This window comes from Vicia villosa, linkage group LG3 (genome assembly GCF_029867415.1).
Source record: "Vicia villosa cultivar HV-30 ecotype Madison, WI linkage group LG3, Vvil1.0, whole genome shotgun sequence".
NCBI classification, from domain to species: domain Eukaryota; kingdom Viridiplantae; phylum Streptophyta; class Magnoliopsida; order Fabales; family Fabaceae; genus Vicia; species Vicia villosa.
The window spans coordinates 205,100,299-205,127,623 of record NC_081182.1 but is presented as its reverse complement, the minus strand read 5'-3'; the positions used below and the strand labels follow the sequence as shown (position 1 = coordinate 205,127,623).

Genomic DNA, 27,325 nt, shown 5'->3' with positions numbered 1-27,325 from the left:
TCTTCTTCTTCTTCTTCTTCTTTTCGATTCTTGAGTTTTTGTTTTGATTGTTGTATTCTGTGTGTATGCTGGGATGATGATGATTGATAGATGCGGTGAAGATTGAAGTGTTGATGGTGAAGATGATGCAGAAGGTTCGGAGAGAGAAGGATAAAGGTCCTGTTCAAAGCGATTACAGAGCTCCAAGTTTTATTGCAGGTTCTGAGTTTTTTGTGCGATGAAGATAGCGTCAAAGGGGATGAAGGTTGATGATTGAATGAAGAGGTGAAGGATTCTGAAGGTGAAGAACACTGGATCGGTGATGGTGATGAAGGTGAAGTGAGTGAATGGTGGAGAGAAGCTTTGAATGAAAGTGAAGATGGATCTGGAAGCAAAGTGGTGAATGAAGATGGTGATGATGAATGAATCGAAGGAGAGTGAGAAGTGAGGTTCTAAGTGTGAAGTGAAGATTTGAAGAATGAATCAAGAGGGAGCCGAATTAGTGATGAGACTCTGTTATATATAGTTTTGCAGGTTAGTTTCTCCTCTTAATTTTTCTGTTATGCTGTTGATTCTGTTAGGATATCAGGAGTTAGTTACTCTGAATTCTGTTATATTATAGCTCCGCTTTGGGATTGTTTTTCTGTTACGAATTCAGTTGCAGGTGGTTAGAGATTCGGTTAGGGGTAGTTAGTTGTGTTGGGAATTCTGTTAGGTAATTAGAAGATGGTCAGAGAAACTGTTAGTGAAAAGCTGGTTAGTTGGGGTTTAGGAATAGCTATGTGGTTTGTATGCCCTATGTATCTATGGCTTGGATTTTTTATGTGAATGGTTATTCTGCACTGAATTGGCTTCTTTATGTTTGTGTTGGTGCCGAACCGGTTTAACGAACCAATTTGGATTAACTGCAGGGCTGGAATTGTGCGGGCTGAATGTATATTTTAATGTAGGTTTTCAAGTGTTTAAGGGGTGCTGTTAGTAACTTTTCTGATTTCTTTTTACTTATGCAGAGCTGTGTTGGCATTGTGAATGGTATGGGGCTGACATGGTCTTTTTTTGTGAATGTTGCAGGGCTGTAGCTTGAGTTTGATAGAATTTCAGATTGCTTCACTTGTGAAGAGTTGCGGTATGCGTATCGATCATTTGAAGGCTTCTTGGAGGAGAATTTGCAACATAGAATCATGGAAGGCGACTTTTATGGCTTGGTTCAATGTAGTCAGTGGCTTGATTTTGAGATAGCTTAAAACATGGTTGGATGATGTGAAGTGGTTTTTCTTTTGAATTGGTTCAGTTTGTAGAACAAAGGTCCTGTTTGTAATAATTTAAATTTTTTTGCATGATGTAATAGATGGACCTTGTGGAGATTTGGAACTGTAATGATTCTTGGATCTTTGTAATGAATTTTGACTTTGGTTTGAATGTTGACCTTTTTCAAGTAATTTTGAAGTTCACTCTTTCCTTTCATTTTCAACTTGAATATTCGACATTTCCGATCTTGTTCCTTGGAAACTTGAATGAACCATAAGGTGAGATGAAAACTATCAAAGAACCTTCAGTGGAAATTTGGTTGGAAAGTCAACCTTTTGGGTTGACTCTTGATGTGTTATCCAATGGCTTCCAAAGATGAAATGATTCACAAAAACACCATACCAACTCCAGTACTTGCATACAAACCCAGGTAAACGCCTTATAATTCAAATAATCAAGTTATCCGATACTTCAGATGATAGTAAAATCCCAATTGAACCAAGTTGTAAGGATCAACTCAATTAAGTCTTTGATGATGATAGAAACTCCGATCCATAAGTCAAAGTTCGAAGAAGAACTAGAGGAATCATGCCACACTCTTCAAGGTCTTTGATCCTAAGCCAAATTTATGTGCGATGTGTGAATGAATGATCATATGACCACATATGCAGGTGAAATAAATGTGACCTAGTATGAATGAACGAGACTTTAAGAGTTTAACCCAAGCATGATAAATAGATGAATTGGGAAGCATAAGCCAGATAAAAATAAAATTAGATGGGCAAATTTTGGGGTGCAACAGCTGCCCCTATTTAATCGTCTTAAACCTGAAAGTGAGATCGGCGTTAGCCTTTCGAGCATTCGAGATAGAAGAAGATTAAATACCAAGTGAACCTAAAAATTTGCTTGGGGAAGATGAGATCCACTGGGATGAAAATGATATCAACTCTAAGGAAGATTGTATCAACTCTGGGTTGAACAAATTAACTCTGGGTTAGAAATGAAATATAACTCAACTCTTGGTTGAAGAAGAAAAGTGGGTCAACTCTGGGTTGAAGAATAAAGGGAAATCGACTTGGGGTTGAATAAGAGGTAAATATCAACTCTGGGTTGAGAACGGAAAGGGAAATTAGTATTAGCGGGACAAGATATAGGCGCCAACTCTGGGTTGAGAAAGAAAGCAAGGAAATCAACTCTGGGTTGAACAAGGGATTGGATAATAACTACGGGTTGAAAGAGGAAAGATGAACAATTAGAAGTAACCATCAACTCTAAGTTGAGTAGGAAAGGACAAAAGATAACCGTCAACTCTGGTTTGAGTGGGAAAAGGAATCAATTCTGGATTGAGTAAAAGATAACCGTCAACTCTGGGTTGAGTGGAAAAGTAAAAGATAACCGTCAACTCTGGGTTGAGTGGGAAAGAAAGACAAGGATCAACTCTGGGTTGAATAAAATATAACTGTCAACTCTGGGTTGGAAATGGAAAGGTAAAAGATAACCGTCAACTCTGGGTTGAGTGGGAAAAGACAAAGAATCAACTCTGAGTTGAATAAAGCATGACCGTCAACTCTGAGTTGAGTGGGAAAAGGAAACAAATGATGACCGTCAACTCTGGGTTGAGTGGGAAAAGGAAAGGATCAACTCTGGGTTGAATAAAAGATAACCGTCAACTCTGGGTTGAGTGGGAAAGGAGAAAATATGACCGTCAACTCTGGGTTGAGAGAGATAAAGGAAAGTCAACTCTGGGTTGAAATAAAGATAACCGTTGATCAGTGGTTTTCACACGTATTTTTACCGCTGTTTTTAGTTATCTTTAAGTATTTTATTTTATGTTTTAATTTATTATTCGTCATTTTATGCTTTGGTTTTGTGTTTAAGTGTTTGTAGGCTCAGATGAATGAAGTGGAGAAAATTAGTGCGAAACGTGAAGAAATTGATGAAAAAGCACATGGCCTGGCCAAACGCGTCCCCACACGCGTGTGGAGCCTATGAAAGTGCATCCTGCTGCTCAAACGCGTCCCCAAACGCGTGTGGAAGTGAAATTCTGAGGTCTGCTGATCAAACGCGTGCCCAGACGCGTCCCAGGCCACCAAACGCGTGCCCAGACGCGTCCCAGACTGCCAAACGCGTGCCCACACGCGTCCCAGCTGCCAGAATTACAAAGGAATGCCTGCCCCTGCCAGGACGCGTCCCAGGACGCGTGTCACAGCCACCAAACGCGTGTCCACACGCGTGTGCACGTAAAAGAATGGGCTTTCTTGCTGAAAAGCCCAGTTTGGCAGAAATAAAAGGAGGAGGTTGCGTTTGGACAAGGGTTCGACGAATTTGGGGAGCGAAAATACATTGTAGAAGGCTGGAGAACTCAGATTTTATGCGAGGAGTGAAGAATTCTATGAGCATTAGCCATTGAAGATCTGATTCCTTCATTTATCTGTAATGTCTATATTCAAAACTATGGTTTTTGTTATTTTCATGAGTAGCTAAACCCCCCATTGCTAGGGGGGTGACCCTGATTCTGATTGTGATGAATTTATTCAATTGATGCAATAACTATTTTACTTTTCATATTTGTTAATTTGTTCTTCATCCGTTAATAATGCTTTATCCGTCGGAAAAACGGATTCTGAATATGAATGAATAGTGTAGCTGGACGGCATATTATTTGTGGACACGATTAAGAACATATAATATTTATATCACCTAGGACTAGGGATATCATATTGTAACCGGAATTTCTTGTTATTGGAATGCTTGATCATAACCGTAATTGTCTATGGACATAGTAATTAGGTTGTGAGGTCAAAGATCTTTTCACTAAGGTCTTAGGATTAGATACTCTAAAGAACCGGTAATTAACTATGAAAAGCATGTTATTGTATTAAGACAGAAAATTCGTTGCATGAAGAATCATTCACCGTCCCTAGCAATCTACTCATCTCTGTTCATCGTTCTATTATTCTGTTTATTTACTTTATTTGCAAAACCAATCAAAACAACCTTTTGAACTTTTGTTTAATTGAAACACTGATAAAACTCTATATCGTCAAGCAGTCCTTGAGATTCGATACTTGGGATTTTCCCATTACTACTACATAGGCAAAAATAGTACACTTGCTATTTTCCTATCAAGTTTTTGGCGCCGTTGCCGGGGACTGCCGAAGATTATAGAGTTCTAGATTTATTTCAATTAAAATTTTGTTGCTCTGCGACTAAAATTTTATTTTCTGCACTATTTATTTTTTTTCCTAATTCTAATATTTGTCTAATCTGTGTATGCGAGGTAAGGCCTCAGCTGAATTTATTTTTGACGCAGAAATTGAAAGAACTTTGCACGCAAGGCGAAGACAAGCTCGGTTGGCTAATCTGGAACCTGAAGAGGAAATTGTGTCAGTTCATTCCGATTCAGAGTCTGAAAGTGAGGAAGAAACCATGGGTGAAAATCCTCCTCCTCCTGAGAGGCTTCTTGGTGACTACGGTGTTGCAAACAACCCGGGAGGAAGACTCACAATTGTCAACCAACCGGTAAATGCGGCAAATTTTCAATTGCATCCGAGCACAATAAATCAGCTGGAAAGAAAACCTTTCACCGGAAAGGTTAATGAAGATGCAAACAAGCACCTACAGAGATTTCTGACCATGAGCACAACTCTAAAAATTGAAGGGCATACAGAAGAAGCAAAGAAGCTGAGAATGTTCCCGTTCACATTAGCCGAAGAAGCAGAAGAGTGGTTCTATTCTCTCCCAGCAGGCAGTATCACATCATGGGAAGAGATGGAGAAGGCTTTCTTGAATGAGTATTTCCCCGCCTCGGTCTTTATAAGAAAGAGGTATGACATTTTGAACTTCAAGCAGAAGGAGGGTGAGCCCTTAGGAGATGCTTACAAAAGATTCAAAAGAATTCTAGTAGCATGTCCCACTCATAATATGGACAAGACTGAACAGATGCAAGTATTTGTCAATGGGCTCAGAATGAAAACAAAGCAGTTAATCGACACAGCAGCTGGAGGCTCAACAAATTTCACAACAGCCTCTGGTATCATCAAGATCATTGAAGCTATAGCTGCAAATGAGCATTTGGAGCTGTATGATAGGTGTGCCAGTAAACCAGAAGGAATCATTGACCTCAAGCTGGAAACCTCAAAAATCCGAGTTGAAGATGCGATAGCTGCAGAGGTAGAAAAGAGACTAAAGGCCATCAATATAGGTACTCAACGGGTTGCTCAAGTGCAACAAGCTCAACATGTTATCTGTGAAATTTGCAGTGGTCCTCATCAAACTGTTTGTTGTGTTGCAACTCCCAAGCAAATTGAAGAAATCAAATTCTTGAGGCAAAATAATCCTTATTCCAACACCTATAATCCTGGGTGGAAGAATCATCCCAACTTCGCTTGGAAAGATCAACAACAACAACAAGGCCCTCAGAAAGCGGAGTGGGAAGTAGCTATCGAGAGATTGGCTGGACAATGCTCTCAGTTTCAAGAAGAGACAAGAAACAACCACAGGAACACCACAGCTTCAATAAAAAATCTGGAAGTTCAAGTGGGTCAAATAGCACAGCATATCACTCTACAGGCACAAGGTAACTTTCCGAGTGCAACTGTGAAAAATCCGAAAGATCAAAAGAAGATTAATGCTGTTACAACAAGGAGCAAAAGGGTGGCTGAATCAGAAAAAGAGAAAGAGGAAATAGATGACCCTATGGTAATAGAGGTGGATCTAGAAATAAGAGAGAATGCGAAAGAGCCAGAAGTTGTGATACCACCGGTTAAACCAGTTGAAGAAAAAAAGAAAGATGCTGAATCGGTGATCAAACTACCTTTCCCTTCCAGAGTGACAAAGAAGAAGTCAAAAGAGAAAGACTTCGAGAAGTTCACTAAATTGTTCAAAAAGCTAGAGGTAAATCTACCATTCTTCGAAGCACTTGAACACATGCCCTTGTATAGGAAATTTATGAAGGAAGTTATGGCGAAAAAGAGATCAGTGGAAGGAGAACAAAAGATTGCAACTGAGAAGTGCGGTTTAGTCTCGTCAGCAAGAAAGATCCCAATAAAGAGGAAAGACCCGGGAGCGGTGGCAATACCATGCACTATCAATAACATAACTTTTAAAAAGGTACTCCTCGATTCTGGTTCTAGTGTGAGTTTAATGCCTTTGTCAATTTTTAAAAAGCTTGAGTTGCAAAAGATTAGTGAGAGTAAGACACAGTTAAGGTTCGCCGACCACACCATCAAGAAATCATATGGGGTAGCAGAAGATGTATTGGTGGAAGTGGATAAGTTTGTATTCCCTGTGGACTTCCACATCATGGACATTCCGGAAGACGAAGAAACTCCTATCCTTCTTGGGAGGCCATTTTTGTCGACAGGCCGCTGCAACCTCGACATTGAAAAGGGGACACTAACGCTGAGATCTTTTGATGAAGAAGTAACCTTGAAGATGTTAGGAGTTAAGAAACATAGGGCGGTTGTAAATGATCAAACTTCTGGTGGTATGACAGAGAATGAGAAAAAAGACAAAAAGCCTGAGCAACTCCAAGAAAAAGTTTCAAGCATAGCATCTCGGGTGGAAACAACTCAAGGAGCTATCAAAAGTCCAAAGAAGGCTAAGAAAGTCAAGAAGAATGTGGTGAGTGAATTGAAGAGAAAAGTTGTTCATGCCTTTCATCTTCATGAGTTTTTGGTTGCGGAGGTGAAAAGCAACCAGGTGTGGAATAGAAAATACCCTCCATAATAAAGGGTAATGGACCGTCGAGCCATGCGACGTTAAACGAAGCGCTTCGTGGGAGGCAACCCACAGTTTTAATAATTAATTTCTCTGTTTGTTTGTTTTATTTTCAGGAAATAAAAGGGGCATTTCAAGTGGAAGCTATGGAGTGCATTACCCTCTGTGAGTCACCTCTCTCAGGCTTGTTCTAAAACATTGAGGTCAATGTTTCGTTCAAGTTTGGGGGAGGTTTTACTCTTTACATTTTAATTTATATTGCTGCTATAATATGTGTAAGACTTACAAAATCATTCTCCCAAATTTTAACCGAAATTTTTAAATTTTGAAGAGTTTTTGATCTTAAAGAGCGATCGGGAATAGTATATAGAGATGAAGGGAGGATTGGTTGAGGACAGGAAGTTCGGAATAATGTGACAAGAAGAGGTTTGTTTAAACACCCTTGGTTCCTTAAAGGAAATACGAGTCCAACGTGTAGATTTGCACCATAGTACTTGTATCCTGAGAAGTACTCCTCGAGTAGTTTATTGATACAGTCTGGCATAATTCAGATTCACATGCATGATGATTGGTTGAAAAAAAAAATAAAGGATATAAGGTTGGCACCAAATGATGAAAAGGCGGTAAAAGGCAACCGGCTCGCTAAGTTGGGTAACCCTTACCCGGTTATTCAGCCCAAAGGAGGTTGATCCCCAAACGTCGTCCAAAAGGACAATATACAACTGTAAAGTTTGAAAATTTCATCGGTAATAAGAAAGTAGCAAATGCTGCTCGTTTGGTGCCAGAGAAAAGAAAATATAAAGTCTTGATCTGTCTCATGCATGTGATGATTATTATGAGAAATACAGTGCCGTAATGTGATTGTCCGAATGAAAGAGGAGGAAAATCGGAAAGAGACTTAAGTGCAAAGCATAGTTGGAGAGGTATCGAAAAGGGGAGCTTAAGGTTTAAAGTGGGAGCAGAAACTCGTCGCGTCATGTGAATGTCGGACCACTGTTTCTTGATCAATAAAACTGGATATCTCACGTATGAATACCGATGTGCCTTGAAGGTCATTAACTCTTGTAATTGTCGCTTGAGGTCAAGCAACGGTTTAAGTTTGGGGGAGTTTGATCAGTGGTTTTCACACGTATTTTTACCGCTGTTTTTAGTTATCTTTAAGTATTTTATTTTATGTTTTAATTTATTATTCGTCATTTTATGCTTTGGTTTTGTGTTTAAGTGTTTGTAGGCTCAGATGAATGAAGTGGAGAAAATCAGTGCGAAACGTGAAGAAATTGATGAAAAAGCACATGGCCTGGCCAAACGCGTCCCCACACGCGTGTGGAGCCTATGAAAGTGCATCCTGCTGCTCAAACGCGTCCCCAAACGCGTGTGGAAGTGAAATTCTGAGGTCTGCTGATCAAACGCGTGCCCAGACGCGTCCCAGGCCACCAAACGCGTGCCCAGACGCGTCCCAGACTGCCAAACGCGTGCCCACACGCGTCCCAGCTGCCAGAATTACAAAGGAATGCCTGCCCCTGCCAGGACGCGTCCCAGGACGCGTGTCACAGCCACCAAACGCGTGTCCACACGCGTGTGCACGTAAAAGAATGGGCTTTCTTGCTGAAAAGCCCAGTTTGGCAGAAATAAAAGGAGGAGGTTGCGTTTGGACAAGGGTTCGACGAATTTGGGGAGCGAAAATACATTGTAGAAGGCTGGAGAACTCAGATTTTATGCGAGGAGTGAAGAATTCTATGAGCATTAGCCATTGAAGATCTGATTCCTTCATTTATCTGTAATGTCTATATTCAAAACTATGGTTTTTGTTATTTTCATGAGTAGCTAAACCCCCCATTGCTAGGGGGGTGACCCTGATTCTGATTGTGATGAATTTATTCAATTGATGCAATAACTATTTTACTTTTCATATTTGTTAATTTGTTCTTCATCCGTTAATAATGCTTTATCCGTCGGAAAAACGGATTCTGAATATGAATGAATAGTGTAGCTGGACGGCATATTATTTGTGGACACGATTAAGAACATATAATATTTATATCACCTAGGACTAGGGATATCATATTGTAACCGGAATTTCTTGTTATTGGAATGCTTGATCATAACCGTAATTGTCTATGGACATAGTAATTAGGTTGTGAGGTCAAAGATCTTTTCACTAAGGCCTTAGGATTAGATACTCTAAAGAACCGGTAATTAACTATGAAAAGCATGTTATTGTATTAAGACAGAAAATTCGTTGCATGAAGAATCATTCACCGTCCCTAGCAATCTACTCATCTCTGTTCATCGTTCTATTATTCTGTTTATTTACTTTATTTGCAAAACCAATCAAAACAACCTTTTGAACTTTTGTTTAATTGAAACACTGATAAAACTCTATATCGTCAAGCAGTCCTTGAGATTCGATACTTGGGATTTTCCCATTACTACTACATAGGCAAAAATAGTACACTTGCTATTTTCCTATCAAGTTTTTGGCGCCGTTGCCGGGGACTGCCGAAGATTATAGAGTTCTAGATTTATTTCAATTAAAATTTTGTTGCTCTGCGACTAAAATTTTATTTTCTGCACTATTTATTTTTTTTCCTAATTCTAATATTTGTCTAATCTGTGTATGCGAGGTAAGGCCTCAGCTGAATTTATTTTTGACGCAGAAATTGAAAGAACTTTGCACGCAAGGCGAAGACAAGCTCGGTTGGCTAATCTGGAACCTGAAGAGGAAATTGTGTCAGTTCATTCCGATTCAGAGTCTGAAAGTGAGGAAGAAACCATGGGTGAAAATCCTCCTCCTCCTGAGAGGCTTCTTGGTGACTACGGTGTTGCAAACAACCCGGGAGGAAGACTCACAATTGTCAACCAACCGGTAAATGCGGCAAATTTTCAATTGCATCCGAGCACAATAAATCAGCTGGAAAGAAAACCTTTCACCGGAAAGGTTAATGAAGATGCAAACAAGCACCTACAGAGATTTCTGACCATGAGCACAACTCTAAAAATTGAAGGGCATACAGAAGAAGCAAAGAAGCTGAGAATGTTCCCGTTCACATTAGCCGAAGAAGCAGAAGAGTGGTTCTATTCTCTCCCAGCAGGCAGTATCACATCATGGGAAGAGATGGAGAAGGCTTTCTTGAATGAGTATTTCCCCGCCTCGGTCTTTATAAGAAAGAGGTATGACATTTTGAACTTCAAGCAGAAGGAGGGTGAGCCCTTAGGAGATGCTTACAAAAGATTCAAAAGAATTCTAGTAGCATGTCCCACTCATAATATGGACAAGACTGAACAGATGCAAGTATTTGTCAATGGGCTCAGAATGAAAACAAAGCAGTTAATCGACACAGCAGCTGGAGGCTCAACAAATTTCACAACAGCCTCTGGTATCATCAAGATCATTGAAGCTATAGCTGCAAATGAGCATTTGGAGCTGTATGATAGGTGTGCCAGTAAACCAGAAGGAATCATTGACCTCAAGCTGGAAACCTCAAAAATCCGAGTTGAAGATGCGATAGCTGCAGAGGTAGAAAAGAGACTAAAGGCCATCAATATAGGTACTCAACGGGTTGCTCAAGTGCAACAAGCTCAACATGTTATCTGTGAAATTTGCAGTGGTCCTCATCAAACTGTTTGTTGTGTTGCAACTCCCAAGCAAATTGAAGAAATCAAATTCTTGAGGCAAAATAATCCTTATTCCAACACCTATAATCCTGGGTGGAAGAATCATCCCAACTTCGCTTGGAAAGATCAACAACAACAACAAGGCCCTCAGAAAGCGGAGTGGGAAGTAGCTATCGAGAGATTGGCTGGACAATGCTCTCAGTTTCAAGAAGAGACAAGAAACAACCACAGGAACACCACAGCTTCAATAAAAAATCTGGAAGTTCAAGTGGGTCAAATAGCACAGCATATCACTCTACAGGCACAAGGTAACTTTCCGAGTGCAACTGTGAAAAATCCGAAAGATCAAAAGAAGATTAATGCTGTTACAACAAGGAGCAAAAGGGTGGCTGAATCAGAAAAAGAGAAAGAGGAAATAGATGACCCTATGGTAATAGAGGTGGATCTAGAAATAAGAGAGAATGCGAAAGAGCCAGAAGTTGTGATACCACCGGTTAAACCAGTTGAAGAAAAAAAGAAAGATGCTGAATCGGTGATCAAACTACCTTTCCCTTCCAGAGTGACAAAGAAGAAGTCAAAAGAGAAAGACTTCGAGAAGTTCACTAAATTGTTCAAAAAGCTAGAGGTAAATCTACCATTCTTCGAAGCACTTGAACACATGCCCTTGTATAGGAAATTTATGAAGGAAGTTATGGCGAAAAAGAGATCAGTGGAAGGAGAACAAAAGATTGCAACTGAGAAGTGCGGTTTAGTCTCGTCAGCAAGAAAGATCCCAATAAAGAGGAAAGACCCGGGAGCGGTGGCAATACCATGCACTATCAATAACATAACTTTTAAAAAGGTACTCCTCGATTCTGGTTCTAGTGTGAGTTTAATGCCTTTGTCAATTTTTAAAAAGCTTGAGTTGCAAAAGATTAGTGAGAGTAAGACACAGTTAAGGTTCGCCGACCACACCATCAAGAAATCATATGGGGTAGCAGAAGATGTATTGGTGGAAGTGGATAAGTTTGTATTCCCTGTGGACTTCCACATCATGGACATTCCGGAAGACGAAGAAACTCCTATCCTTCTTGGGAGGCCATTTTTGTCGACAGGCCGCTGCAACCTCGACATTGAAAAGGGGACACTAACGCTGAGATCTTTTGATGAAGAAGTAACCTTGAAGATGTTAGGAGTTAAGAAACATAGGGCGGTTGTAAATGATCAAACTTCTGGTGGTATGACAGAGAATGAGAAAAAAGACAAAAAGCCTGAGCAACTCCAAGAAAAAGTTTCAAGCATAGCATCTCGGGTGGAAACAACTCAAGGAGCTATCAAAAGTCCAAAGAAGGCTAAGAAAGTCAAGAAGAATGTGGTGAGTGAATTGAAGAGAAAAGTTGTTCATGCCTTTCATCTTCATGAGTTTTTGGTTGCGGAGGTGAAAAGCAACCAGGTGTGGAATAGAAAATACCCTCCATAATAAAGGGTAATGGACCGTCGAGCCATGCGACGTTAAACGAAGCGCTTCGTGGGAGGCAACCCACAGTTTTAATAATTAATTTCTCTGTTTGTTTGTTTTATTTTCAGGAAATAAAAGGGGCATTTCAAGTGGAAGCTATGGAGTGCATTACCCTCTGTGAGTCACCTCTCTCAGGCTTGTTCTAAAACATTGAGGTCAATGTTTCGTTCAAGTTTGGGGGAGGTTTTACTCTTTACATTTTAATTTATATTGCTGCTATAATATGTGTAAGACTTACAAAATCATTCTCCCAAATTTTAACCGAAATTTTTAAATTTTGAAGAGTTTTTGATCTTAAAGAGCGATCGGGAATAGTATATAGAGATGAAGGGAGGATTGGTTGAGGACAGGAAGTTCGGAATAATGTGACAAGAAGAGGTTTGTTTAAACACCCTTGGTTCCTTAAAGGAAATACGAGTCCAACGTGTAGATTTGCACCATAGTACTTGTATCCTGAGAAGTACTCCTCGAGTAGTTTATTGATACAGTCTGGCATAATTCAGATTCACATGCATGATGATTGGTTGAAAAAAAAAATAAAGGATATAAGGTTGGCACCAAATGATGAAAAGGCGGTAAAAGGCAACCGGCTCGCTAAGTTGGGTAACCCTTACCCGGTTATTCAGCCCAAAGGAGGTTGATCCCCAAACGTCGTCCAAAAGGACAATATACAACTGTAAAGTTTGAAAATTTCATCGGTAATAAGAAAGTAGCAAATGCTGCTCGTTTGGTGCCAGAGAAAAGAAAATATAAAGTCTTGATCTGTCTCATGCATGTGATGATTATTATGAGAAATACAGTGCCGTAATGTGATTGTCCGAATGAAAGAGGAGGAAAATCGGAAAGAGACTTAAGTGCAAAGCATAGTTGGAGAGGTATCGAAAAGGGGAGCTTAAGGTTTAAAGTGGGAGCAGAAACTCGTCGCGTCATGTGAATGTCGGACCACTGTTTCTTGATCAATAAAACTGGATATCTCACGTATGAATACCGATGTGCCTTGAAGGTCATTAACTCTTGTAATTGTCGCTTGAGGTCAAGCAACGGTTTAAGTTTGGGGGAGTTTGATCAGTGGTTTTCACACGTATTTTTACCGCTGTTTTTAGTTATCTTTAAGTATTTTATTTTATGTTTTAATTTATTATTCGTCATTTTATGCTTTGGTTTTGTGTTTAAGTGTTTGTAGGCTCAGATGAATGAAGTGGAGAAAATCAGTGCGAAACGTGAAGAAATTGATGAAAAAGCACATGGCCTGGCCAAACGCGTCCCCACACGCGTGTGGAGCCTATGAAAGTGCATCCTGCTGCTCAAACGCGTCCCCAAACGCGTGTGGAAGTGAAATTCTGAGGTCTGCTGATCAAACGCGTGCCCAGACGCGTCCCAGGCCACCAAACGCGTGCCCAGACGCGTCCCAGACTGCCAAACGCGTGCCCACACGCGTCCCAGCTGCCAGAATTACAAAGGAATGCCTGCCCCTGCCAGGACGCGTCCCAGGACGCGTGTCACAGCCACCAAACGCGTGTCCACACGCGTGTGCACGTAAAAGAATGGGCTTTCTTGCTGAAAAGCCCAGTTTGGCAGAAATAAAAGGAGGAGGTTGCGTTTGGACAAGGGTTCGACGAATTTGGGGAGCGAAAATACATTGTAGAAGGCTGGAGAACTCAGATTTTATGCGAGGAGTGAAGAATTCTATGAGCATTAGCCATTGAAGATCTGATTCCTTCATTTATCTGTAATGTCTATATTCAAAACTATGGTTTTTGTTATTTTCATGAGTAGCTAAACCCCCCATTGCTAGGGGGGTGACCCTGATTCTGATTGTGATGAATTTATTCAATTGATGCAATAACTATTTTACTTTTCATATTTGTTAATTTGTTCTTCATCCGTTAATAATGCTTTATCCGTCGGAAAAACGGATTCTGAATATGAATGAATAGTGTAGCTGGACGGCATATTATTTGTGGACACGATTAAGAACATATAATATTTATATCACCTAGGACTAGGGATATCATATTGTAACCGGAATTTCTTGTTATTGGAATGCTTGATCATAACCGTAATTGTCTATGGACATAGTAATTAGGTTGTGAGGTCAAAGATCTTTTCACTAAGGCCTTAGGATTAGATACTCTAAAGAACCGGTAATTAACTATGAAAAGCATGTTATTGTATTAAGACAGAAAATTCGTTGCATGAAGAATCATTCACCGTCCCTAGCAATCTACTCATCTCTGTTCATCGTTCTATTATTCTGTTTATTTACTTTATTTGCAAAACCAATCAAAACAACCTTTTGAACTTTTGTTTAATTGAAACACTGATAAAACTCTATATCGTCAAGCAGTCCTTGAGATTCGATACTTGGGATTTTCCCATTACTACTACATAGGCAAAAATAGTACACTTGCTATTTTCCTATCAACCGTCAACTCTGGGTTGAGTGGGAAAGAGATCAACTCTGGGTTGAATAAAAGATAACCGTCAACTCTGGGTTGAGTGGGAAAGAGATCAACTCTGGGTTGAATAAAAGATAACCGTCAACTCTGGGTTGAGTGGGAAAAGGATAATCAATTCTGGATTGAATAAAGGATAACCGTCAACTCTGGGTTGAGTGGGAAAAAAGGAGAAATCAATTCTGGATTGAACAAAGGATGACCGTCAACTCTGGGTTGAGTAGGAAAAGAAATTAACAAGGAATAACCGTCAACTCTAGGTTGAGTGGGAAAAGAAGAAATCAATTCTGGATTGAATAAAGGGCAACTGTCAATTCTGGGTTGAGAGAAAAACAAAAGGATAACCGTCAACTCTGGGTTGAGTGGGAAAAGAAGAAATCAATTCTGGATTGAATAAAGGGCAACTGTCAACTCTGGGTTGTGAGAAAAACAAAAGGATAACCGTCAACTCTGGGTTGAGTGGGATTAGATAATTAACTCGGGGTTAAAAGATGAAAAGAAAATCAACTCTGGGCTGAACACAAAACATCAACTCTGGGTTGAAGAAAGATGAACATGACTGACTTTGGTAGATGACACCACAATGGTAACTCTGAGTGATCCAATGGAATATCAATTGAATGCTTTGTAGGGATCTCATCTGATGAGTAACTTGGCTTTATGCTTCATATGAAAATGTTTGGTTTGTTTTATGCACTTCTGGAGATGCAATGGAATGAATTCTATATGTAGTATAATGATTGATTAGGGTTTCTACTTTGTGTGGAATAGGTTGGATGGAATTCAGGAGCTCTGTATTTGAGAATCAAGGTGGGAAGGATGCCCCTGCTTTATTGATGATTGTGAATGCAGTGGTATGTATGATGAATGTATGATTATGAGTGGAATGATTGCTTCCGGGATACAAGGAGTGAATGGGGTGTGCCCTTGCGGAAAAGTCATTGCTTGTGAAATTGTTGGTGAAGTGAGGTGTTTGGCTTGACCCCTCGACACTTGTATCGATATCAGACACTTGATTGAAGATGAAGAGATGAATTGTTACTAGCTTGCCCCAGCTTGTAAGATCTCTTGAGATATAACTTTGATATGCTTGAATCATGGAGATTTGCGATGGTCTGCCCCAGCGTAGATCATGGAATGAATGCTCCAGATTGAAAGGAACTCTTCCACCAAATGGATGTTTGGGATATTTGCTCGGTGGATGACCAACCTTTGCCTTTGTAAGATTACTCGATGGAATTTCAATGTTGAGATTTCCTTGGTATCAAGTACTTATTTTCATGTTAGAGACAATTTTGTTTTGAAAAAGATAACGAGAATGCAATGCACATGTTAATCTCAAAAGAAAAGTTTTATTTGTCAAAAATGTTGTACTGATACTAACACAAGTGACATAACAACATTAGGAGTCAGTTTGACATGATTTTACAGTTTGTATGCTTTCGGAACGAACCCTGCTTCAATTAGGACTTTTGAGGGTTGTAACGTGGCGGGGTTCACGGTTTGAGAAACAAAGGATAAAGGCTCAAGTTCTACTTAACCCACCCCTTCTTCGTGATGTTCTCCAGTCCTATGTTCAGCTAGTTGGACACGAGTATTCGCCTTTCAGGAAGGATTGTGATGGATGAGGATCCTTTATGGCCTTGATGGAGGTGGCAGTCACCCTTTGGTGCTTTCGTTGATGATTATAACAACTTGTCCCTTGGAGGATTTTTGTTCTTCTGCTTTGTCTTTTGCTTTCCCTAACTTTTGCCTGGACAAAAAGTTTCTTTTGAATTTGGTTTTCGTTGTCCAGCGGGATATGCCCTAATTTTTGCCTAAGTCATTTGCTTCAAAGCTTCTCTTTCTTTTTTACTTAGCGGTCTATTGCTTCTTTCTTTTTTTCGATCATGATTCATAACTTTCTTTTCATTCTTTTTTCTTGTCTCGTTCGGGAACAAGTTGTATGACTTTCGGGATTGACTTGATGAAAAGGTTGTGACTGCCTTCTTCTTAGTGAATGAGAGACATCCATTGTGGATAGTTCTCTTCTCCTTTTGTTGTGAGATATAAGATATGATTGATTCTCTGATGGAATTCCTGAAAGTTGAGCGCTCGGCCGCACTAACTGAAGACTACCCTGCCCCTGGTTAAGATGAAGGGTTTCATTGTATTTTTTTTGAAAAGAAACTACTACTCCTTAGGCTCAAAGGGGTTTACGAAGGTTTCACTCCCTTATAACTCCGGTGTTTAGGAATTGAAACAATGCCTGTACATCGTCAGCAGGATCTTTGTTCCAAAAGCTTATAGTTAGTAGTTCATGTGTTTTTGATTTTCATCATTCTCCTTTTTTAGTTGCTTAAGACAAATGAGTGAAGTATCAATGAACGTAATGACAAAGATGAAATGATTTGAGAAAAACATGTATATTGCATTATTTTTATTTATTCAAACAGAATGAGTTTCTTACAATGAGAAGTACTTGATACCAACAAAAGTACTACAATTGAAAATACTGAAGAAATCTATACAATGGCAAGCTTGGCCTTATTCTAATGCAAATGAAATATTTTCTGACAAACATAAAGTCTTTAGGATCCTTTGGTGGAAGGTGCCCCTTTAGGAGGCATGGAGTTTTCTGATAGCAGCTTGATCTTGTTTGTAATTCCCCATGATTCTTTGTCTATTGTCATGTCAGATAACGGTGTTAAGGAATCGTCTTGACTGATCTGATGGAGAGGAAGAGTGGTAAGAGTATTGGTAACCATGGATGCACATGCATGAATGCAAAATGTTAATGATGATGCAAATGCAACATAAATCAGGATCAAGGCCTCTTGGATAACAGCTTCTCATGGTCAATAAGATGTGGTCGAATCCTCCAGATTCAGAGGTTCGACGTTGCTTTTGAGTACCAGGAGGACCAATAGTCACCAACAGAACATGTACCTGTACCTGTTAAGAATATGATTCCCTCCCCCCCACTCACGGGTGTAGTCTAGGTCAGGGTAGGTAAATATGGCAACCAGCATTATCAGTTCTCCTGAGATACCACCATTGTTGCATATACATGCCAACGATGATACCCCATTTGAACCTCGACTGGGCGTGGGTCTCATGATCGCACTAGACAAGACCTGACATCTCATCGGCGTCATGACTATCCACTCTATCCTAGGTATCCTATGTGTCAACTCTGGCCTGGGTATTGGGCCTTTTACCTCATAGAAACATCCCACCCAACCTGCAAACAAAAAAAATATGTGGCCCCCACGGGGACCCATAATATAGTCCAAAATGCGAGAAAATAAACATGATATGCGAGCAATAAGTAGTCATGATATGCAAGCATAAAATAAATGAAGGGAAGTATAAGCAATATATAAGCACACCCAAAAAATAGATAAACAAACAAAGGCTAGGATCGACTCGCTAAATACGGACCCGCAATAGGTCTAACGTCCCCAGCAGAGTCGCCAGTTGTCGCACGCTCGCGAAAATGAACAGAGTCGCCACCAATATATTTATCCCAAAAGGGAAAGGAATGTCAGAAAACCTGGAATAAAGAAAGGATAAGAAAAGGTCTTTCGACCAGAGATAGGGTACGGGAGTCGGTTACGCGAGGGGAAGGTACTAGCACCCCTCACGTCTGTGGTACTGCACAGGATCCACTTATGTTTGTTCTATTATAAGGGTGTATAAATCTAAAGCTTAATGCTAAGGGAATGCATGCAAATGAAGGAAGAAGAAACACGGGGAAAATAAGGTTTATAAATAATTGTGCTCGCTTAGGCCCCGCGACCTAATGCCTACGTATCCTTTTCAGGAATCAGAGCGCCGTAGTTCGGCTCTTTAGTTTTTGTTTGTTTTTGTGTTTTTTAGTTGAACAGTTACATTCGCACTCCGCTGCTCGACCTCTGGAGTCTTAAGCTGGGAATGGAGCGGAAGTAACGTGCTCTTAAGGAGAAAGAATGCCCTGAAGGCAAGAGAAGGAATGCCTCGGAGGCAAGAGAGAGGAGAGAGAAAATTGGTTTGTGTCTTTTAGGTGTAATTCCATGATGGACGAAAACCCACTACAAGGCTTCGCATCACTTCCTTACTTTGTTTAGGTCTGAGCCTTTATTAGATATTTTGAAATGTTTTTTATTGGGTGTCTTTTAAGGGGAATTAATCTGCGAGTTGAATCACATAAGAGTGCATGATGGTAAAGAAACAGATTAGGGAATGAATCCCACTCATTTCTCTACATAATGATCGAGAAACAGATTAGGGAATGAATCCCACTCATTTCTCTACATAGCGATCGAGAAACAGATTAGGGAATGAATCCCACTCATTTCTCTTCATAGTGATCGAGAAACAGATTAGGGAATGAATCCCACTCATTTCTCTACACTAAGTGATTGAGAAACAGATTAAGGAATAAATCCCACTCATTTCTCTCCCACTTTTAGTGAAGTGTGATTCGCCTCTTCCTTTATTAAATGTTTTAAAGTTGAAAAGAAAAAGGAAAAGCAAACTAGCCTAAAATGAATGACTAGCCTAAGTGTTATGAAGGGAACTTCTAAGTCCTAATGTTGTCAAGTTAAAGTTCTACCTAAAATTATGGGATTTAAGGGAACTAGCCTAAAAGTTATGGATTATGGGTCCTAAAATTCTAAAGGAACACACAAGTGAAATTACAAGTAAAAATCACAAGTAAGCATGATACAAAACTAGTACAAAATTGACTAAAAGAAGTGACTTGAAAATATAGCACCAAACATGAAAACAAGTGATTCAAGATATAGTGCGAAAATGAATTAAAAGATACTATTTATTTTTTATGATTTTTATAGAAGAAATTGAATTACAAATCAAGCAAAAAAGATTAAAACAATTAGCCTAAAACTAATATTTTGGTGATTATTTTTTATGTCAAAAATTGTATTTAAAGTCTAAAACAATAAGCAAAGTCAGCATTTTTATTACTAAAAGAAATGACAAAAAACTAATTAAAATCTAAATTAAAATGTAAACAGGGGTGAAAATTGAAGATAGTGGTGTGAAGAGCTATGGGCGCAGGGCCTAGCCCAAAGGGTTTTTTGTTACAGATTACCAAAAATATGGTATGGGCCACATGGGGGTGTATGCAGCGAATGACCCAAGGAGTTTTGTTCTGATTCTAATCAAAGTTAATCAAACTTAATTAATCACATTAATTCAGATTTTATTCAATTAATCACCAATTATTCAGACTAACAATAATTAATATTTGGTTTTACTTGATTAATTCTAATTAATTCAAATAATCAGTTAATAAAAAAGAAAAAATAAGTAAAGGGGATAGAAAGTGACGTTTCAACTCAACTCAGATTCTCTCCCTCACTATCGTATCTCGCTCTCGCCGGAAATCGCTCCGCCGCGCCGGAGGCGGCGGAGCTTCCCTAATCTCAAAATTGAACGTACCAAAAGAATCACCTCCACTCCCTCTCTTCCAAATTTCCCTTAGCTTTCTCATATTCCCTCTTAATCCTCTCTAATCCGAACAACAAAAGAAACCTAGATCTAGCCAAAACGAAATTAAACGGCAACGGATGCGAATCATGGAGTGTGATCATGGTGGAAATAATCAGAGGATGATAATCTACTGTATGGCGTGAAAAAATAGCGTAAAGAGATGAAGAAAGTTGGGGAATTTCGCGTTTACCTACTGGAGTCAGTCCGGCGCTCCTTCGACAGCGTCGCCTTGGTGAAACAAACGCGAGGAAGTCTTCACTTCAGGTACTCTTCCGTTATCTTTCTACTTCTTGCGCTATCTTCTTCTTCTTCTTCTTTTTGATTCTTGAGTTTTTGTTTTGATTGTTGTATTCTGTGTGTATGCTGCGATGATGATGATTGATAGATGCGGTGAAGATTGAAGTGTTGATGGTGAAGATGATGCAGAAGGTTCGGAGAGAGAAGGATAAAGGTCCTGTTCAAAGCGATTATAGAGCTCCAAGTTTTATTGCAGGTTCTTTGTTTTTTGTGCGATGAAGATAGCGTCAAAGGGGATGAAGGTTGATAATTGATTGAAGAGGTGAAGGATTCTGAAGGTGAAAAACACTGGATCGGTGATGGTGATGAAGGTGAAGTGAGTGAATGGTGGAGAGAAGCTTTGAATGAAAGTGAAGATGGATCTGGAAGCAAAGTGGTGAATGAAGATGGTGATGATGAATGAATCGAAGGAGAGTGAGAAGTGAGGTTCTGAGTGTGAAGTGAAGATTTGAAGAATGAATCAAGAGGGAGCCGAATTAGTGATGAGACTCTGTTATATATAGTTTTGCAGGTTAGTTTCTCCTCTGAATTTTTCTGTTATGCTGCTGATTCTGTTAGGATATCAGGAGTTAGTTACTCTGAATTCTGTTATATTATAGCTCCGCTTTGTGATTGTTTTTCTGTTACGAATTCAGTTGCAGGGGGTTAGAGATTCGGTTAGGGGTAGTTAGTTGTGTTGGGAATTCTGTTAGGTAATTAGAAGATGGTCAGAGAAACTGTTAGTGAAAAGCTGGTTAGTTGGGGTTTAGGAATAGCTATGTGGTTTGTATGCCCTATGTATATATGGCTTGGACTTTTTATGTGAACTGTTATGCCATGGTTATTCTGCACTGAATTGGCTTCTTTATGTTTGTGTTGGTGCCGAACCGGTTTAACGAACCAATTTGGATTAACTGCAGGGCTGGAATTGTGCGGGCTGAATGTATATTTTAATGCAGGTTTTCAAGTGTTTAAGGGGTGCTGTTAGTAACCTTTCTGATTTCTTTTTGCTTATGCAGAGCTGTGTTGGCATTGTGAATGGTATGGGGCTGACATGGTCTTTTTTTGTGAATGTTGCAGGGCTGTAGCTTGAGTTTGATAGAATTTCAGATTGCTTCACTTGTGAAGAGTTGCGGTATGCGTATCGGTCATTTGAAGGCTTCTTGGAGGAGAATTTGCAACATAGAATCATGGAAGGCGACTTGTATGGCTTGGTTCAATGTAGTCAGTGGCTTGATTTTGAGATAGCTTAAAACATGGTTGGATGATGTGAAGTGGTTTTTCTTTTGAATTGGTTCAGTTTGTAGAACAAAGGTCCTGTTTGTAATAATTTAAATTTTTTTGCGTGATGTAATAGATGGACCTTGTGGAGATTTGGAACTGTAATGATTCTCTGATCTTTGTAACGAATTTTGACTTTGGTTTGAATGTTGACCTTTTTCAAGTAATTTTGAAGTTCACTCTTTCCTTTCATTTTCAACTTGAATATTCGACATTTCCGATCTTGTTCCTTGGAAACTTGAATGAACCATAAGGTGAGATGAAAACTATCAAAGAACCTTCAGTGGAAATTTGGTTGGAAAGTCAACCTTTTGGGGTTGACTCTTGATGTGTTATCCAATGGCTTCCAAAGATGAAATGATTCACAAAAACACCATACCAACTCCAGTATTTGCATACAAACCCAGGTAAACGCCTTATAATTCAAATAATCAAGTTATCCGATACTTCAGATGATAGTAAAATCCCAATTGAACCAAGTTGTAAGGATCAACTCAATTAAGTCTTTGATGATGATAGAAACTCCGATCCATAAGTCAAAGTTCGAAGAAGAACTAGAGGAATCATGCCACACTCTTCAAGGTCTTTGATCCTAAGCCAAATTTATGTGCGATGTGTGAATGAATGATCATATGACCATATATGCAGGTGAAATAAAAGTGACCTAGTATGAATGAACGAGACTTTAAGAGTTTAACCCAAGCATGATAAATAGATGAATTGGGAAGCATAAGCCAGATAAAAATAAAATTAGATGGGCAAATTTTGGGGTGCAATACACTGGAAAAAATGTTTTCTAAGTCTTGTACGAGACGGTAAGCAACCTCGATAAATTCTCCAAAGAAGGTGCTTAACTCTAGGCGGCACCAAGATATTCCATAAACTATCCCAATTACCATCAATCCTCCAATTAGGTTGATACAAGCAGGAATTTCTCCACAAATTATACCCCGTGAAAACACTATAGACCCCACTTCTCTCCTCATTCCAGATAAGAACATCATCTACTACCTCCTCAATCAAAGGAATATTCAAGATCTCTTTAGCAACCACCTGTTCAAATAAGGAATTAACAACACCAACATTCCATCACTTACTATTGGGTAAGAGAAGATCTTGAACCGTAAGATTATACATACCTTCAGGGAACGGGCCACTAATAGAATCAATAACTCTAAATTTGTATTTTTTATTTTCTCTCACATTCAATGTGAAGGGATGGTAATGGTAGGGTAGTCAAACTAGTTTTGAGTAACAATGCTTCTTTATCTGTAAAACTTTTCCTGTAAAACATTAGGAAATAATTAGAAGTATTTTGAACATACCAGCTACAAATGCAATGCAGATCATGGATGAAAAAAGCAGATGCAAGTGCTCTCAATCAATTACTTAACAATACCATCTTATATTTTTATATTTGTATTTCATGGTCAATGCATAAATTGAGTGGGGATTGTGAATTTCTATTTACAATATTTAACTAATTAGTGCTCTAATTTCAGGAATTGACAGAAAATAAGTATAATTGTTCTGCCTTTGAGGAAAACAAATTCCTATCAGAAGATGGAAAGCCCAAGGAAATGTTTTTGTCTAATGATGCCAATATTGTGGTTCAGCATTGCAAGCAAGTGCGAGTTATTGAAGATAATGAAGTTCTGCATATCAAGGCAGATACAACAACCTCCTTTTTCAATAACACGTTTCTAAGTTTATGTGTTTTTATGTCTATTGTACTTGTACACCTAACTCACATATATTTCAATATGAAGAATATAATTTGGAAATGGTTGTTTCAGGGTGGTGGGGTTTCATTTTTGAAGTTTGAGTATGACATGGGAGAACCTGCCTCTTCTTTCTCCCGAGCTTCTTCAGTGCGACAAGCACTTTCTTTTCTTGAAATGGAGATAGAAAAAATAAACAAAGGGCATTATGAACATTATATGCAAAAGGAAATCTTTGAGCAAGATCTGGAAAATCCAAGTCTATTCACTTAGGTGGTATAAAAGATCACTTAAAAACTATTAGGAGAGGTCGAAGAATACTACTCATTGGCAGTGGAAGCAGTTATAATGCTGCTTTGGCAGCTAGGCCAATTTTTGAAGAATTGTCTAGTCAGTGCCTTTATGACTTTTTTTGGTTAAGTTTTGCATATTTAAATTATGCTGTTAAACTGTTTATTTTTCTGCATACATTGAATTATAGGTATTCTTGTTATGGTTGAAATTGCTAGTGATTTATTTGATCGGAAGGGTCTAATACACCGAGAAGATACAACCATTTTTGTTAATCAATTTGGCGAAACTAAAAATACTTTACTAGCACTGCAATATGCTATAGACAATTTTGCATTATGTGTTGGGGTGACAAATACTATTGGTAGTGCTGTTGCAAGAAACACACTGCGATGTTCATATAAATGCTACTGCTGAGATTGGTGTGTCAAGTACCAAGGTATGTGTTGAAATTAAAGGATATTGTATTCTTTGTTTTTAATATTTCCCTACTGTTTTCTTAACCAACGAGCTACTCTCACTCTTGCAATTACTACAGGCTTACACAAGCCAAATAGTAACGATGGCCATGCTGTTTGTAGCATTAGCTGGCGATAATATTTTCAGCAAAGTAAGAGAAACTATCATCGACGGTCTTTATGACCTTCCAAGTGAGTTTTAATGAATTACTTCAAAATACTGTAGAAACTAGGAAGTGAAACATAAAGTAGCTCTAGAGAAGTTATGGAAGTAATCTTATTTAAATTTTGAATTGTAGACAAAGTCAGCGAGGTCATGAAGCTTGATCAAGAGGTGAAGGATCTAACAAATCTATTGATTGCTGAAAAGTCTCTTCTTGTCATTGGGAGGGGATGCAACTATGCGAATGCTCTAGCAGGAGCTTTGAAACTACACGAAATGGCACGCCTGTATAGTTATGGGTTACTCGCAGATGAAATGAAGAATGAATCTTTGGCATCTATCGATGGAGGTTTCATGATTGTTATTGCTACACGCTGTAACACCCCATATTTTCTCATTTTAATTTAATCAGAAATTAAATTATTATTTAGAATTATTTGGTATTTTGTTGAATTATTGGAGAATTATGGATTAAGGGCCATTGGGCTGGAATGGTGAGATTATTAGTATGGGGGTGCTAAGTGAGTAAGCCCATTACTAATTATTTTATGTTTTCATAAAATAAAGGAAATAAGGAAAATTGGGAAAAAGGAAAAAGGAACGTGAAAAGCATAGCAGAGGAGATGAGAGATTGGAAAGCTGATACGTGAAAGAGGAACAAAAGAGGAAGAGGGCTAATCAAGATCTTTGGCTAAGGTAAGGGGGGACTCTTCTGGTTAATATCTCTTATCGTATTATAGATAATAGGACTGATTTAGATGCATTGTTTGTGTCAATTGGTTATATGCTAGATTGGGGTTTTGGGATGATTATGAGGGAATTGTATGATTTGATGAATTATATGATTATATGATTATTATGGTGATTAGATGATCCTATTTGTGTGTTATATTTATGTTATAACATGTATTTGGCTGAAATGGTGGTATTTGAGGTTCATGACATAACTTGGTTTGGTTTTTGGGGATTTTGGGGTAAATCCCGTAATGCTGTCAAATGCGATGAAAGCTCTGACTTTTGCCAGTTCGCGCCGCGAAGGTAGGTCCGCGCCACGAAGGCGTAGTGATTTTCTCGTTCCGCGCCACGAACCTTTGTTTGCGCAGCGAAGGCGTGTTTTCTATTCGTTACGCGCTGCGGACTGTGTGTGGCGCCGCGTACTGTAGCGATAATTGTTTTCTTGTAAAAAGTTAAAGATGTGTAACTTTCAAACCGTAAGTCCGTTTTAGACGCCGTTTTGGACGTTGTTCCTTAAATTGAATGCTCTACCATATGAAATAAATAAAACAACAATAACTTGATTTTATTTTGAAAATTACCGTTTTCTCCAAATGTGGTTTATTCTGGTTGTGCATAGTTGATGAGATGCAATGACTGTTGTTTGCATAATTGAATATGTGCAATGATGTGTGTTGTGATAATGCGGTTGCTCCTGCTTGTTATGCAAATGGATGTTGTTCATGGTAAATATGATTATCATGTGTTTTGATGAATGGTGATGTAAATACTCTGTTTTGTTGGGTTGATTTGTGGTACCTAGTACACGATTGTGAGAGGTGTCTTTGTTGTTGCACTGAATGACGGATGTTCTACCTGTTATGATGTCGTGGTGGTAATTGATGTTTGATATACATATATTGTTGAGGTAAAATATGTATTTTATTATGGTTGAGAAATAGCATAATTGTGTGTGGCTATTGATTATTGTGTTGGTTGATGATTATGACATTTGGATGGTTTATGTGGATGATGAGCATGTTATGGTTGATACATGCATTTCATAATCATTATGTGGCTGATCCTTGACGATGGTGGATCAGTGGTAGCTAATTCCCATTGTGTGGAATTAGTGAGTGGGTGTTGCCGTATCCTTGACGATGATGGATCGGTGAGTTGGGTTATCCCAGATTTTGGTACCACATGCATATAGTTGCATTTGCATTAGGCTACTTGTGTTATTATAACATGAATGGAAGATTGTCCAATGTTATAATATGTGATGATTGTATAATGGTTATGATTCGTTTGGATGAATTATGGTGTTGTCTCTTGGTAATGTATTCTATTTGTTGTTGTGTGTTGATGAGTACTTCTTGACAATCTGAATATAATGAAATTGGATGAATAATGTGACTATGATGTGTTGTTGTTTATAATTCGATAACATTTGTTAATTGTGAATGAGACTCACCCTTACTGTTGATATTTTCAGATTGAGGATAGCGGCTTTTGGCTCGGTGAGGATTAGCTCATGAGCCAGTTCGTTTAGTATAGCGTCGGTGTCACGCTCTGATATTGTAACACTGGGGAAACGATAGCTTAGAGTTTATGATGATACTCTATCGTGTTGTTATTGTATTAATTCTGTGGGATATTGCATAGATGATGTTATGCTTATCCGTATGGTGAATTTCCGCTGTGTTAACATGAGATGTTTATGTATTATGATGAATTGTTCCTTAGTGAAAGCATGACATATGTCGAACGTGTGTTTTCTTTTATTTTTGAATTGTGACACCCTTTGCATGTTTACTCTGATTTAATTTTGTTAATTGCCGTGGGGTATTAGAGGGGTGTTACACACGCGATAGTTGCTTCAGGTTGGTTGTATTAAATTTTGAGTACCTAGTATCACATTGATATTAACACTGTTTTACATTTGGCAGCAAACAGCAGTCTGTCATACAACAACTTCATGCCCATCCAGATTGTGTCATAGTTATGTGTTCGAAAGGGGATGTTGATTCTGTTTTCCCTGGTAAGAAGTGTAGGACAATTGAAGTTCCAAATGTTGATGAGTGTCTTCAACCGATTATGAATGCAGTTCCGTTATAGGTATCTTATTACTTTGTTTTTTAGTAACATTAATACAATATACAAAGGGATAAACCATTTCGTTATTTGCCTGTCTTTATACTAAAATATTCTCCACTGTGTTGCTAGTTGTTACTGATTCTTTTCTTCATTATTCCATGAGCTTCTTGGTGTTTTCTCATGTTGAATATAAATATCAGTGTCAGTTTTGCATTTCTTTGCTTTATTCAAAAGATTTACGAGTATTATATATATTTGAACATATTCCTAAAAGCCAACAAAATATTAATAAACAATATACGGTAATAACATTTTCAAAGAAAACATAA

General features: G+C 38.7%; 1 pseudogene; it reads left to right on the top strand.

The window, feature by feature from the left end:
- The first annotated feature begins 705 nt into the window (after positions 1–705).
- On the top strand, positions 706–27,017 carry LOC131659777 (glutamine--fructose-6-phosphate aminotransferase [isomerizing] 1-like; annotated as a pseudogene).
- Positions 27,018–27,325: the final 308 nt, after the last annotated feature.